Consider the following 15,660-nt stretch of genomic DNA (forward strand, 5'->3'; position numbering starts at 1 on the left):
GCTTTGGCTGTAAAGACAGCTTAGCTAGAGGTGGCACTGTGTTGGCTGGGAGCTTTGTGAAAGCTGGGTGTGAGGTATCTGACTAAACTCAACTCCATGGTGAACAATGTTTCTGCTGAACCACACCAACGAAGTTGAGCAAAGATCAGGCTTTGTGGAATTCAACTCTGACTATATCGATTCACACATGGTCAATTCTTCAAAGACTCCCGAAAATGACAAATCTGCATGTGCCAACTGAATCTCAGATGACGTAGGCTTAGATTGTGTGATTTGATTGGACAATGAGCATTTGGAGACCTAGGCACATGCACATTCTCGCTGAGTTGCCATTTTCAAGAAACAGAAACGAGCAAAGAGTTGGTGATTGAAAAAGTATTGATTTCAGCAAACAAAGATAGGCATGCAACTACAGAGGACAAACATAGGTACAAGGTAGGCGTTTCATATATTATTATTTTTTAAAGTATTAACCTTGGTCGAATCGATGTAGTCGGACCTGAATTCCACAAAGCCTGGTCTCTACTCAACGTTGTTGGTGGAGTTCATCAGAAACTTCCTTCACCGTGGAGTTGAGTTTAGTCAGCTAGGTGTGAGGTCTTCTGGCAGGACGCAAAGTGTTTGAAATGCCAGTGTTAGGGGATGGACAGTGGGGGGACAGTCTGAGAGGTTACCAAAGGACAAATAGATACTACTTCACTAGACTATTACACTACGCTATACCCAGTCCAGAAGAACTCAGAGGTTACTGTCTATTAAATAATGTATCCAGATGTGCCTATTATTCCTGTATGGCAAAAGTTACATGGAAATTGGTTACTTTTAATAGGAATAAAAACTGTTAATGTTAATTTGAGCAACATGTCTTTGGTTTGATCAGATAAAAAAATGTCTGTCTGTTGCTGTTCATACTTTGGTTAAGGACCTTGGACTTGTGTGTTGGTCCACAAGGGGGAGCCAATATGTTACAAACAGCTTCTGACCACAGATTTTATCTTGGTCATACTGACATAGAGGGCATGGCTTGTTGGGCCCAGTGAGTTATAATTCTCAAAATGAATCTTTCATTAAATGATAGATTCACTGCAAAAATGCGTTACTGAAAAAAAAGACAACATACTGTAAGGTCAACATCCATATACTGTCATCCATGAAACTCGCACTGGAGTCCACTTAAAGCAAGTAAAAACTGGACTCGTTTTAACTATGGTACTACTTTATGAATCCAACCAATACAATGTTGCAGTTTTGCAAAAGACATTCAAAATATCAAAATAAGAATTACCTTTTAGAAAGCAAAAAAAGGAAGGAAAGCAACGAAGGACAAAGACCATGTCATGTGTGTGTGGCTTTGTGGCTTTGTGAGAGCAAAGATGCAATAATAAGAATCTAACAGCTTTGCATGCTTGCTTGGCCAGCTGAAAAACATAAACACTATAAATTCACCTGTGACTAAATACTATATTGACAAAAATCAGGACTAAAAACGTTCCTCTCTGCTGGGTGAGGGAGTCATCTCAGTGTTATTCAGTCTGGATTTCCTCAAAGGGGTTTAAAAATAGATGGTAGGAAGGACATGGCTAATTGTTATCTTGAACAATGAGAATTCCTGAAGTAACACGCTCTACAGTATATGTGGTTGTTTCCTGAATAGACGGTCTTTCTGGTTTAACCTCAAATGATTTATTTATGCTTCAAAGTGACTCTACCCGCCTCATTATGCCTTTTTGAATGTTCCTGAATGAAAGGGCTTGGGAGTGGCTTTGGAGTTGCCACTCGGACCTAAGTTTCCGTGTTTGTGCTAGAAATCCTCAGTTTGTTCTTCATTGTTGCATACTTCTTCAATGTGTCCTCCTGAATGTTTGTATTTTTAGGGAGTTTGGCTGTGTTGTGAGGAAGGATATTTTGATATTTAGTACAAAGCTTCAAAAGTTTTCACTGTGTTCTCATGGGAATGGTTTGAAAAAAACTACATTCTAGTTGGTGTGTAAAAGAGCACTTTGCTGTCAGATGTAGGGCTATCCTGTACATTTCATACTATAGAACATCAATAAACAGTCAAATAAGTAATTGTTCCCTAAATGTATATCCTGTCTATCCTCTAGTAGTAGCTGCCTGTCAGGCCTTTCGACAGCCACACAAACAGTGAGAACCTTTCACTCTCCAGGCATATCCGCAGGGTCCTACTCTGGGCCTTGTCTGAGCCTCAGCTCTGGCCTGCACATGAGCTGTAAGCCCCACTAGGTTTGCAAAGAGCAGCTTAGGAGATGGGGTGTCTGCCTCATTTGAGGTGTGCTTGAATGACCTTACACAGTGCACACATTCATTACCACAATCCCTCGACATCCAATACAAATAAAAAGGATTTGCGCTGTCAAATTTAGAGTGCCCATTAGGGACAAATACTCAATGTTCATCCTCAAATACAAATGATAATAATGTGCAGCACTGCTCCGTCTGGTTCAGTGGAATGGGAGTGTTGTGAATGCAAACAGTGAGTTCACCTGAGGTGAGTGAACAGGAACCGCCCAGGCTGAACGCTACGGCAGTGCTGCAACTGTTGGCTTTGATGTGGTGGTTTGGCCCATTCCGCGCAGACTCTCGAGCAGGGGTACATGCTGTCTAGACATGCGCATGTTGATTTTGTACATCCACACCAGACGTGATCCAAGACACGTAGGTTTAAATATCAAAACAAACTCTGAACCAACTATATTAATTTGGGGACAGGTCGAAACACATGAAACATTCATTGACATTTCGCTAGCTAGCTTGATATGAATGTTTACAGTACTCTCCCTGTCCTGCATCCTGTTTTCATGGGATATCATGGAATAAAAACACTGTTGTCATGGGATATCATGGGATATAAACATTGCACGTAACGTGAGCGGTGTGGTAGGCAACTAGATTCAGCTGTGGACCGATTTTTGTTGGAGCAGATAGCAGAGGTGCAGAACATAATAATTTGTACACTGCAAATTGACCACAACTAAGGCCAAAACAGAGATTGTATTTGAAAATAACAATAATTTTACAACTTGATTACATTGAAACACAAATCACATTTTTGGCTATCAGTCACATTGGTAAGCAACAGGTGTAGACTAACAGTGAAATGCTTTGGCTACTTTCTTGGTCATTTTCCAACAATGCAGAGTTAAAGATAAAGATACAAAAAAATTGTAGTGACATGAGGAATAAATACACAGTGAATAAGGAATAACAATAACGAGTATAAATAACATGGCTATACAGGGAGTACAAGTACTGAGTCAATGTGCAAGGGTACGAATGCTAATTGAGGTAGTGGAAAAGTGACTGCTGCAACCTAGACTCAGGAGTAGACATAACATAGTAAATGTAAAGCCAGGACACTCCATGTTACATCTCATATGTGTCACGAACCAGCTTGAAGCCCGTAACAAAAAGGGAGACGTGGAGATAAGGAATAACAAAAATATATTTATTAACTGAGGTAACATATATACAAATAAACAATGGTGTGTGTAGTCAGTAATCAGTAATTGCCTACTGTCTGTAAGCTGTTAGTGTCTTAACGACCGTTCCACAGGTGCATGTTCATTCATTGTTTATGGTTAATTAAACAAGCATGGGAAACAGTATTTAAACCCTTTACAATGAAGATCTGTGAAGTTATTTAGATTTTTACGAATTATCTTTGAAAGACAGGGTCCTGAAAAAGGGCTGTTTCTTTTTTTGCTGAGTTTAGGTGGAAAATGCTAATGTTGGCTAGGTGGTTAACATTAGCTAGGCTAGGGGTTAGGGGTTAAGGTTAGGATTAGGAGTTAGGTTAAAGTGTTACGGTTAGGATTAGCTAACATATTAAGTAGTTGCAAAGTAGCTAAAAAGTTGTAAATAGTTGCAAAGTTGCTAATTAGCTAAAGTCCGTGATGAGATTCAAACATGCAACCTTTGGGTTGCTAGACATTTACATTATACACCAACCCATCCACCCTACTTTTGTGTTCGCCTTAAGTAACCTCCTGTCTTATGTAACCATACCTGTCACGTTCTGACCTTTATTTTCCTTTGTTTTGTCTTTAGTTAGTTTGGTCAGGGCGTGAGTTGGGGTGGGCAGTCTATGTTATGTGTTTCTATGTTTAGGTTTGTCAATTGGTCTGATATGGTTCTCAATCAGAGACAGGTGTTTTGCATTGTCTCTGATTGGGAACCATATTTAGGTTGCCTGTTTTCACTGTTGGTTTGTGGGTTTGTGGGTGTTTGTTTCCTGTGTCGATGCCACACGGGACTGTTTCGGTTAGGTTACTTTGTTATTTTGTATTTTTTGTCGTGTTCAGTGGATTATATTAAAACATGGATACTTACCACTTTGCGTCTTGGTCCGATCCTTGTTACACCTCTTCAGAGGAAGAAGAGGACGACAGCCGTTACAATACCAAACGTAACATATCATACTAATTCCATTTACTATGTAACATCTAGTCTATGAGATCAGGCTGAGTGACTAGGCAACAGGATAGATAAGCGACAGTAGCAGCAGCATACAGTATGTGGTGAGTGTGAACATGTGTGTGTGGTGTTAGTGTGCATGTTGTGTGTGTTTGTTAGGGTGTCAGTGTAAGTATGTTTGTGTGTGTGGGTATAGTCCGGTGTGTGTGCATAGTCCAGTGTGTGTGCATAGTTCGGTGTTTGTGCATAGTCTGTGCAGGAGAGTTAGTGAAAAAAAATGGTCAGTGCAGGTAGTCCAGGTAGCCATTTGATTATCTATATAGCAGTCTTGTTTAGCAGTCTTATGGCTTGGGAGTAGAAGCTCTTCAGGGTCCTGTTGATTCCAGACTTAGCGCACTGGTACTTCTTGCCATGCGATAGCAGAGAGAACAGTCTATGGCTTGGGTGGCTGGAGTCTTTGAAAAACATTAGGGCCTTCCTCTGACGCAGCCTGGTTTCGAGGTCCTGGATGGCAGGGAGCTCGGCCCAGTGATGTACTGGGCCGTACTCACCACCCTCTGTAGCGCCTTGCGGTCAGGTGCCTTACACTTGTCATACCAAGCGGTGATGCAGCCAGTCAAGATGCTCTCAATCGTGCAGCTGTAGAACTTTTTGACAATCTGACGGCCCATGTCAAAAATGTTCAGCCTCCTGAGGAATGAGACACTGTTGTGCCCTCTTTACAACTGTGTCGGTGTGTGTGGACCATGTTAATTCCTTAGTCATGTTGACACCGAGGAACTTGAACCTCTCGGCCCGCTCCACTACAGCCTATCGATGTGGATGGAGGCATGCTTGCCCCTCCATATCCTGTAGTCCACAATCTGCTCCTTTGTCTTGCTGACATTGAGGGAGAGGTTGTTGTCCTGGCACCACACTGCCAGGTCTGACCACCCCCCTATAGGCTGCCTCATCGTCATTGGTGATCAGTCCTACCACCGCTGTGTCATCCGCAAACTTGATGATGGTTTTGGAGTCGTACGCGGCCATGCAGTCGTGGGTGAACAGGGAGTACAGGAGGGGACTAAGCACACACCTCTGAGTGGCATCCATGTTGATGATCAGTGTGGCAGATGTGTTGTTTCCTATACCCTCACTGCCTGCGGGTGGCCCGCCAGTAAGTCCAGGATCCAGTTGCAAGAGGGAGAAGTTCAGTGCCAGGGTCCTGAGCTTGGTGAGGAGCTTGGAGGGGACTATGGTGTTGAATGCTGAGCTGTAGTCAATGAACAGCATTGTTACATTCTGTAGGTATTCGTTTTGTCCAGGTGGATGTAGTGCAATAGAGATTGCGTCATCTGTGGATCTCGATCACATACAGTGGGGCAAAAAAGTATTTAGTCAGCCACCAATTGTGCAAGTTCTCCCACTTAAAAATGAGAGAGGCCTGTAATTTTCATCATAGGTACACTTCAACTATGACAGACAAAATGAGGAAAACAAATCCAGAAAATCACATTGTAGGATTTTTTATGAATTTATTAGCAAATTATGGTGGAAAATAAGTATTTGGTCACCTACAAACAAGCAAGATTTCTGGCTCTCACAGACCTGTAACTTCTTCTTTAAGAGGCTCCTCTGTCCTCCACTTGTTACCTGTATTAATGGCACCTGTTTGAACTTGTTATCAGTATAAAAGACATCTGTCCACAACCTCAAACAGTCACACTCCAAACTCCACTATGGCCAAGACCAAAGAGCTGTCAAAGGACTGAATCTGCAATAGGTACGCAGCTTGGTTTGAAGAAATCAACTGTGGGAGCAATTATTAGGAAATGGAAGACATACAAGACCACTGATAATCTCCCTCGATCTGAGGCTCCACGCAAGATCTCACCTCGTGGGGTCAAAATGATCACAAGAACGGTGAGCAAAAATCCCAGAACCACACGGGGGGACCTAGTGAATGACCTGCAGAGAGCTGGGACCAAAGTAACAAAGCCTACCATCAGTAACACACTACGCCGCCAGGGACTGAAATCCTGCAGTGCCAGACGTGTCCCCCTGCTTAAGCCAGTACATGTCCAGGCCCGTCTGAACGTTTGCCTAGAGGCATTTGGATGATCCAGAAGAAGATTGGGAGAATGTCATATGGTCAGATGAAACCAAAATAGAACTTTTTGGTAAAAACTCAACTCGTCGTGTTTGGAGGACAAAGAATGCTGAGTTGCATCCAAAGAACACCATACCTACTGTGAAGCATGGGGGTGGAAACATCATGCTTTGGGGCTGTTTTTTCTGCAAAGGGACCAGAACGACTGATCCGTGTAAAGGAAAGAATGAATGGGCCATGTATCGTGAGATTTTGAGTGAAAACCTCCTTCCATCAGCAAGGGCATTGAAGATGAAATGTGGCTGGGTCTTTCAGCATGACAATGATCCCAAACACACCGCCGGGCAACGAAAGGAGTGGCTTCGTAAGAAGCATTCAAGGTCCTGGAGTGGCCTAGCCAGTCTCCAGATCTCAACCCCATAGAAAATCTTTGGAGGGAGTTGAAAGTCTGTGTTGCCCAGCAACAGCCCCAAAACATCACTGCTCTAGAGGAGATCTGCATGGAGGAATGGGCCAAAATACCAGCAACAGTGTGTGAAAACCTTGTGAGGACTTACAGAAAACGTTTGACCTCTGTCATTGCGCCACAAAGGGTATATAACAAAGTATTGAGATAAACTTTTGTTATTGACCAAATACTTATTTTCCACCATAATTTGCAAATAAATTCATTAAAAATCCTATAATGTGATTTTCTGGATTTTCTTTTCTCATTTTGTCTGTCATAGTTGAAGTGTACCTATGATGAAAATTACAGGCCTCTCATCTTTTTAAGTGGGAGAACTTGCACAATTGGTGGCTCACTAAATACTTTTTTGCCCCACTGTATCTCTTTTTTTATTTGTCGGTATACTTGGGAACATATGTCCTAAATCATTTTTTGTTGTTGCTGAATTCCTGTCTTTTTTTTACCAAAAACGGAATTTTTTTTATTTTAATTTATTACATTGGGGGCCAAAATAAATCACTCTTAGGCTGCTTTTGCCGCGGGCCACCTGTTTCCGAAACTGCTCTAGAGTTTACAAGAAACCTGAGGCACTTCCCAAAGAAAAAAGTTAACATGGCATTTCTTACATGATGCCACACCAATCTGATCTAGGCTTATAGTGCCATTTTAATGTCTGCCTCTATTCCCACTAAGTGCTGTATATGGGTGATTCTACAGAAGTCATGCAAATTGCAGTCCCGCCCCAAAAAATATATATATAAAAAACTTGAGACATTTATTTACATCATGATATGTCCTAATTCAATCCAAGGCAATAACAAAACAAATATTACTTGTTAAAAAAAAATTTAAAAATCTGAATAATTGTATTGGTATAAAATATAATTTCCCAAATAAATGTTCCATGCAATATAGCTCAGTATTTGAATAATTTACAGACGTTTTTGCTTATCTTTAACAAAGGTGTCAATATTTTCAGACCCCACTCTGTCTACCTGACATATGTTGAAAGACACAGTTTGGGAAAAATAGGATACAGTCGCTTGCGAAAGTATTCACCCCCCTTGGCATTTTTCCTATTATTTGCCTCTTTTTTTCTTTTTTTGGAGGTTTGTATCGTTTGATTTACACAACATGCCTACCACTTTGAAGATGCAAAATATTTTTATTGTGAAACAAACAAGAAATAAGACATAAAAACTGAAAACTTGGGCGTGCGTAACTATTCACCCCCCCAAAGTCAATACTTTGTAGAGACACCTTTTGCAGCAATTACAGCTGCAAGTCTCTTGGGGTATGTCTCTATAAGCTTGGCACATCTAGCCACTAGGATTTTTGCCCATTCTTCAAGGCAAAACTGCTCCAGCTCAAGTTGGATGGGTTCCGCTGGTGTACAGCAATCTTTAAGTCATACCACAGATTCTCAATTGGATTGAGTATGCTTAGAGTCATTGTTCTGCTGGAAGGTGAACCTCCGTCCCAGTTTCAAATCTCTGGAAGACTGAAACAGGTTTCCCTCAAGAATTTCCCAGTATTTAGCGCCATCCATCATTCCTTCAATTCCGACCAGTTTCCCAGTCCCTGCAGATGAAAAAAAATGCTGTTCTCGGGGTGATGAGAGGTGTTGGGGTTGCCCCAGACATAGCGTTTTCCTTTGATGGCCAAAAAGCTCAATTGTAGTCTGACCAGACTTCTTCAATATGTTTGGGGAGTCTCCCACATGCCTTTTGGTGAACACCAAACGTGTTTGCATATTTTTTTCTTTAAGCAATGGCTTTTTTCTGGCCACTCTTCCGTAACGCCCAGCTCTGTAGAGTGTATGGCTTAAAGTGGTCCTATGGACAGATACTCCAATCTCCGCTGTGGAGCTTTGCAGCTCCTTCAGGGTTATCTTTGGTCTATATGTTGCGTCTCTGATTAATGCTCTCATTGCCTGGTCCGTGAGTTTTGGTGGGCGGCCCTCTCTTGGCAGTTTTGTTGTGGTGACATATTCTTTCCATTTTTTAATAATGGATTTAATGGTGCTCCGTGGGATGTTCAAAGTTTCTGATATTTTTTTATAATCCAACCCTGATCTGTACTTATCCACAACTTTGTCCCTGACCTGTTTGGAGAGCTCCTTGGTCTTCATGGTTCCGTTTACTTAGTGGTGTTGCTGACTCTGGGGCCTTTCAGAACAGGTGTATATATACCGAGATCATGTGACAGATCATGTGACACTTAGATTGCACACAGGTGGACTTTATTTAACTAATTATGTGACTTCTGAAGGTAATTGGTTGCACCAGATCTTATTTCGGTGCTTCATAGCAAAGGGGGTGAATACATATGCACACACCACTTACATTTTTTAAAATGTCACTTTACCAATTTGGACTATTTTGTGTATGTCCATTACATGAAATCCAAATAAAAATCCACTTAAATTACAGGTTGTAATGCAACAAAATAGGATAAATGCCAAGGGGGATGAATACTTCTGCAAGGCACTGTACAAATTAGCATTCCTTTCCAACCCACAATCTGCACCACTTCTGTTGAATGACCCATATTATGTCAGCGAGTGTTAGATTTAAACCTTTGTGAGTTGACAGGTTTAGAGAGAGTGAGACAGAGGCTGCCCAGGTGTACACTACTGCATGACTCAGAGAAAGAATGAGAATGGACGTGGGAGGTAATTTGCACATCTGAGAGAAGTAGAGAAACGAGAGCAACAGCACGGAGACCCAGCCTCTGACAGCTCAACCTCAAGTGTCTGTGAGCCCAAACCAGCTAGATCCTGAGTGTACTGGCAGGCGCACGCTGCCTCACACTAGTAATACTTTAATAAAGCATCATCATCCTCCATGTAGACAAAGGGACTCAGTGTGTGATAGCCTGGCTTGCTTTCCCTTTCCCTTTACAGCCAATGTTAACTGGTAGCTAGCCTACTGGGTTTTCACCACCTTCTTCATCAGATAACCACATAGAGCCATAGATATCGTATCTAACATTTATTACATGATGAAATATTCCTTCATATTAAATAGACTTGTGTCAAATCTTGGTACATTTGGTTTTAACAAAAAAATGCTACCTAAATAGATGAAACTTTACAATTTTCCTGGTAGGTGGAGGGTCAGCCAACAGGCAGTACAGTAGAGTACAGTAACAGTATAGTAGCTGACTGAGCCCTGTGAAGAGGCACCTATTCTAACTCTGGTCACTGCAGCCAGACATTACCCTGTGTTGGCTTGGCCTACAAGGCTCAATGATGCTTCAATGACTTTTGAAAACAGGGGGTTTGCCTCTAATCATGGTTGACAGTATGTTTTTCTATTTTGCACTGTTCCAGGAGGAACTGCCGTGTGACGTTTTCCTAATTGGACATAATGAATGAGGGAGAGGGATTTCAGAGGCATGCGTCTGAATAGCTGTGATGTGTGTCTGAGCTTATAATGAGCTGACCTTTCTTCTTCTTTCTTCACAGGTTAACCCTCTCATAGCACACTATTACTGTGTTCATAAAGAGTTCACAGTTTTGAATTATTCTCAATTCCAGGGCTCTCGGACTTCACTTCAAGTCAGAATTACAGGTATTTGTTTGGATAAGCAAAGAATGTGTCTAACCAAATCCATATATATGAGTGTGGACACTTGTGTGAATGTAAAAAGTTTTCATAGACCAGTCCCAGGCCATTCTGACAGTTTTTTTTTCTAAACTCTAATTAACATGCTTCGTTGTGGGCTGGTATGTGTAAATATTTGTCCATTCCTGTACATTCCTAACCAGAAATAACATTCAATATATCAATTAAGAGTTAATGGTTCATGGTATAAACCCTCTACTACAGATGTTTGTATACTTTTTGAGGTGATTGCCAGCAGTGAAATGATTGCAATTGTAACTATGGCAAGAAAGACTAGCTGCTTTCAGTATCCAGGGTATTCCTCTTTTTAAATGGATTTGTATACAGCGAGTCCCATGGAACTCCATGGAAACCTGCATACTTAAGTGCTGACCACATACATTAAACTGACACCATTGCTTTTTATATTAAGATGTCATTAAAGGGACCCTGCAAAGTGCCATTGTTTCCAAGCACTGATAAAGTATTCTTACTAACTGCATCGATACCAAGAAACAGTGACCAACACATACAGAATGGAGGGAAAGAGTGTAATCAACCACATTCTACTATAGAAAGATAAGTAGGAGGCTATTTCTAACAATGGAAAAGGGCTTGTGAACGTTATACCGGTGAACATTTACAATAAACCCCCATATTTCTGAATGACCCTACTGTTTCTTACTGTTTAATTACTGTGGGATTAAACACATTTAGAGCTCCCCAAATCCCTTCCCCCTCCACATGGGTCAGGCACCTTAATCACAGTGGGTTTAGGGGCCCTGTGGCACTAAGGGCAGAGAGACCAGAGGCCCTGCAGAGAAAGGAGTGTGTCAGCACTTTGGGAGGGAAAGCTAATGGCCCTCTCTGGCTTCCAGCCTGCCGGCCACATACATGCCCCATGGCAGGGCCACTGGACATAGTGGCAGCCCCAGCTTAATGGGCAGAGAGCAGCTGAGAGAGTGATAGGAAAGGGAGAAGTGGGAAGAGAGTGGAGTGGAGTGAGAGGGTGACCGTGGGTAAATCCTGAGGGGATTGGTCCTCATACCATGCTCACACAAGTCAGTTAATTACCCAACTCTACTGGTCCTCTCTGGTCCACACCAGCTCAAACTCAATAACCGCTGTTGGAAGAAAGGAACCAAGTGGCCAAGTGCCAGGAATGAGAGTGGTCCAACAAACTCTTTGGGCTTATTCATAAAGCCTGACTGGCATCAAGTTTAGTAAGTTCTTCAGGTCTATAAGAGAGAAGCAGAAAAATAATGTACGTTTCTGTAAAGTGAAAATTTGCACCACTCTTTATAATCTACACATCAGTCAGGAGAATAACATTGGTCACTCTCACATTTTCAGACAAGTCCTAAGGTTGCTAAGCTGCTTATCAAGAGAGAATGGCCATTTGTATTGTCACTAAAGGCTGGCAATGGTTTCCCCTCCTATTACTGCGGTGAGGAAGCTGGCATGAATTCAGATTACTGTTGCAAAACTACACCGACCCAGCTACGACTGGGCCGTTCCATGAAATGAGTGCCTTTTGCAACCCTTTGATATTTTAAGTAGACATTTGTGCACCAATATTGTATTTTAAAAGCCTGTTATATTCAATGAAGTGTCTTTAATATAGACCACATGGAGAATTCAATTAATCAGATTTTTATATTAATAAATATTTGCTAAAGTGCCAAAATTCAGCATTTTGACATGTTCCTCCGGCACCCTCTGTGACTTCCAGGAAGATTTTAAGCCATTTAACCCCAAAATTTCACAACTTTTTATTTGGATGATTTAAAATGAAATCTTTAACCCTGTTATGGACAACCCTGTTACTTTATTTGGCAGAATGTTTAAATTAGGTGAAATTAAAATATTTTTTTCACCAAGTTACACATCTCAAAAGACACCGAATTGGTGTAACGAACCTAGCGCTTTTGTCATTTACAACACACACGACATTAATAGACACATCTATCTGAGAAAAACCTTTCTATGTCTTACCCCATTGAGTAGAATCCATTGTGTAGTTGGATAGCATGTTTCAAACCATTGAATACAGCCAAGACTTTGGCATTCAAAATGAGCACAAACATGTTCCCTAAAAAATGCCCAAATCTTTTCAGGTAGATCCATTTCCAATGATACTTGGACCCCAGAGGAAAAAAACTGTCCCATTTTACAGGACCAATTTGAGAGCTTTTTAAGGTGTTACATAAAGCATCAACCTAATCAGAGAGAACACCATGCCAAATAATTCACATAAAATTCACTGTCAATCATCACGCCCCAGGAATAATTGTAGCAGGTTAGGAAAACTTACCCAGCAGTTTAGGATAATTAATGTAGCAGGTTAGGAGACTGACGTTAAGGTTAGGAAAAGGGTTAGGGTTAGCGAAAATGCTCTCCTAAACTGCTATGAAAATCACTTTGTATCAGGAATGTTGTCTTTAGTAATGATTATGGTTAGATCATAAGGTGTGAAAGGTTATGAATGTTAGACTAGGAGCAACTTTACATTGTATTGAAAGATTGGAGTGGTGTGTATAATGCTCTTACTAGCCTTCAGTATTTTAGTTAGTACTACTGTAGTGTTTTTTATTGTGTAGTACAACATAACAAATATGTGTACAGCTTTTATAGTAGTTGTTCTGTAATAACTATGTTTCACGGAATTATGGCTGAATGATGACATGGATATTCAGCTAGCGGGATATACGCTGCACCGGCAAGATAGAACAGCACACTCCGGTAAGACGYGGGGGGGGGGGGGGGTCTATGCATATTTGTAAACAACAGCTGGTGCACGAAATCTAAGGAAGTCTCTAGATTTTCCTAGCCTGAAGTAGAGTATATTGTGATAAATTGAAGGCCACACTACTTGCCTAGAGTTTTCAGCTATACTTTTCGTGGATGTTTATTTACCACCACAGACAGATGCTGGCACTAAGACCTCACTCAGTCAGCTGTATAAGGAAATAAGCAAACAGGAAACCACTCACACAGAGGCGGCGCTCCTAGTGGCCGGAGACTTTAATGCAGGGAAACTTAAATGTGCAACCAGGGGAAACAAATTCTAGATCACCTGTATTCCACACAGAGATGCGTACAAAGCTCTCCCTCGCCCTCCATTTGGTATATCCAACCACAACTCTAAACTCCTGATTCCTGCTAACAAGCAAAAATTAAAGAAGGAAGCACCAGTGACTCGGTCTATAAAAAGTGATCAGATGAAGCAGATGCTAAACTACAGGACTGTTTTGCTATCACAGACTGGAACATGTTCCGGGATTCTTCTGATGGCATTGAGGAGTACAGCACATCAGTCACTGGCTTTATCAATAAGTGCATCAAGGACGTTGTCACCACAGTGACTGTACGTACATACCCCAACCAGAAGCCATGGATTACAGGCAACATTCGTACTGAGCTAAAGGGTAGAGCTGCCGCTTTCAAGGTGCGGGACTCTAACCCAGAAGCTTACAAGCAATCCTGCTATGCCCTGCGACGAACCATCAAACAGGCAAAGAGTCAATACAGGGCTAAGATTGAATCATACTACACCGGCTCCGACGCTCGTCTTATGTGGCAGGGCTTGCAAACTATTACAGACTACAAAGGGAAGCACAGCCGCGAGCTGCCCAGTGACACGAGCCTACCAGACGAGCTAAATCACTTCTATGCTCGCTTCGAGGCAAGCAACACTGAGGCATGCATGAGAGCATCAGATGTTCCGGACGACTGTGTGATCACGCTTTCCGTAGCCGACGTGAGTAAGACCTTTAAACAGGTAAACATACACAAAGCTGCGGGGCCAGACAGATTACCAGGACGTGTGCTCCGGGCATGTGCTGACCAACTGGCAGGTGTCTTCACTGACATCTTCACTGACATGTCCCTGATTGAGTCTGTAATACCAACATGTTTCAAGCAGACCACCATAGTCCCTGTGCCCAAGAACACAAAGGCAACCTGCCTAAATGACTACAGACCCGTAGCACTCACGTCCATAGCCATGAAGTGCTTTGAAAGATTGGTAATGGCTCACATCAACACCATTATGCCAGAAACCCTAGACCCACTCCAATTTGCATACCGCCCAAACAGATCCACAGATGCACTCCACACTGCCCTTTTTCACCTGGACAAAAGGAACACTTATGTGAGAATGCTATTCATTGAGTACAGCTCAGCGTTCCTCACCATAGTACCCTCAAAGCTCATCACCAAGCTAAGGATCCTGGGACTAAACACTTCCCTCTGCAACTGGATCCTGGACTTCCTGACGGGCCGCCCCCAGGTGGTGAGGGTAGGTAGCAACACATCTGCCATGCTGATCCTCAACACTGGAGCTCCCCAGGGGTGCGTGCTCAGTCCCCTCCTGTACTTCCTGTTCACCCACGACTGCATGGCCAGGCACGACTCCAACACCATCATTAAGTTTTCAGACGACACAACAATAATAGGCCTGATCACCAACAATGAAGAGACAGCCTATAGGGAGGAGATCAGAGACCTGGCCGGGTGGTGCCAGAATAACAACATATCCCTCAACGTAACCAAGACTAAGGAGATGATTGTGGACTACAGGAAAAGGAGGACCGAGCACGCACCCATTCTCATCGATGGGGCTGTAGTGGAGCAGGTTGAGAGCTTCAAGTTCCTTGGTGTACACATCAACAACAATCTAGAATGGTCCAAACACAACAAGACATCCATGAAGTGGGCACGACAAAGCCTATTCCCCCTCAGGAAACTAAAAAGATTTGGCATGGGTTCTGAGATCCTCAAAACGTTCTACAGCTGCAACATCGAGAGCATCCTGACTGGTTGCATCACTGCCTGGTACGGCAATTGCTCGGCCTCTGACCGCAAGGCACTATAGAGGGTATTGCGTACGGCCCAGTACATCACTGGGGTTAAGCTGCCTGCCATCCAGGACTTCTACACCAGGCGGTGTCGGAGGAAGGCCCTAAAAAATGTCAAAGACCCCAGCCACTCCAGTCAGACTGTTCTCTCTACTACCGCATGGCAAGCGATACCGGAGTGCCAAGTCTAGGACAAAAAGGCTTCTCAACAGTTTTCACCCC

The 15,660-nt window shown here is 42.5% G+C and overlaps 1 protein-coding gene across 2 annotated transcripts in view; it reads left to right on the forward strand.

The window, feature by feature from the left end:
- Positions 1-343: 343 nt before the first annotated feature.
- Positions 344-15,660, forward strand: part of LOC111969966 (solute carrier family 2, facilitated glucose transporter member 1) — a 53,104-nt gene continuing 37,787 nt past the window's right edge. The window contains exon 1 of one of the 2 annotated variants that reach the window (XM_024147319.2): positions 344-435. The gene's annotated coding sequence lies outside the window, so the exon portion shown is untranslated. The remainder of the gene's footprint in view (positions 436-15,660) is intronic. The other variant, XM_070445579.1, reaches the window with a different exon arrangement.

This window comes from Salvelinus sp. IW2-2015, linkage group LG11, assembly GCF_002910315.2.
Source record: "Salvelinus sp. IW2-2015 linkage group LG11, ASM291031v2, whole genome shotgun sequence".
Taxonomy (NCBI): Eukaryota; Metazoa; Chordata; class Actinopteri; order Salmoniformes; family Salmonidae; genus Salvelinus; species Salvelinus sp. IW2-2015.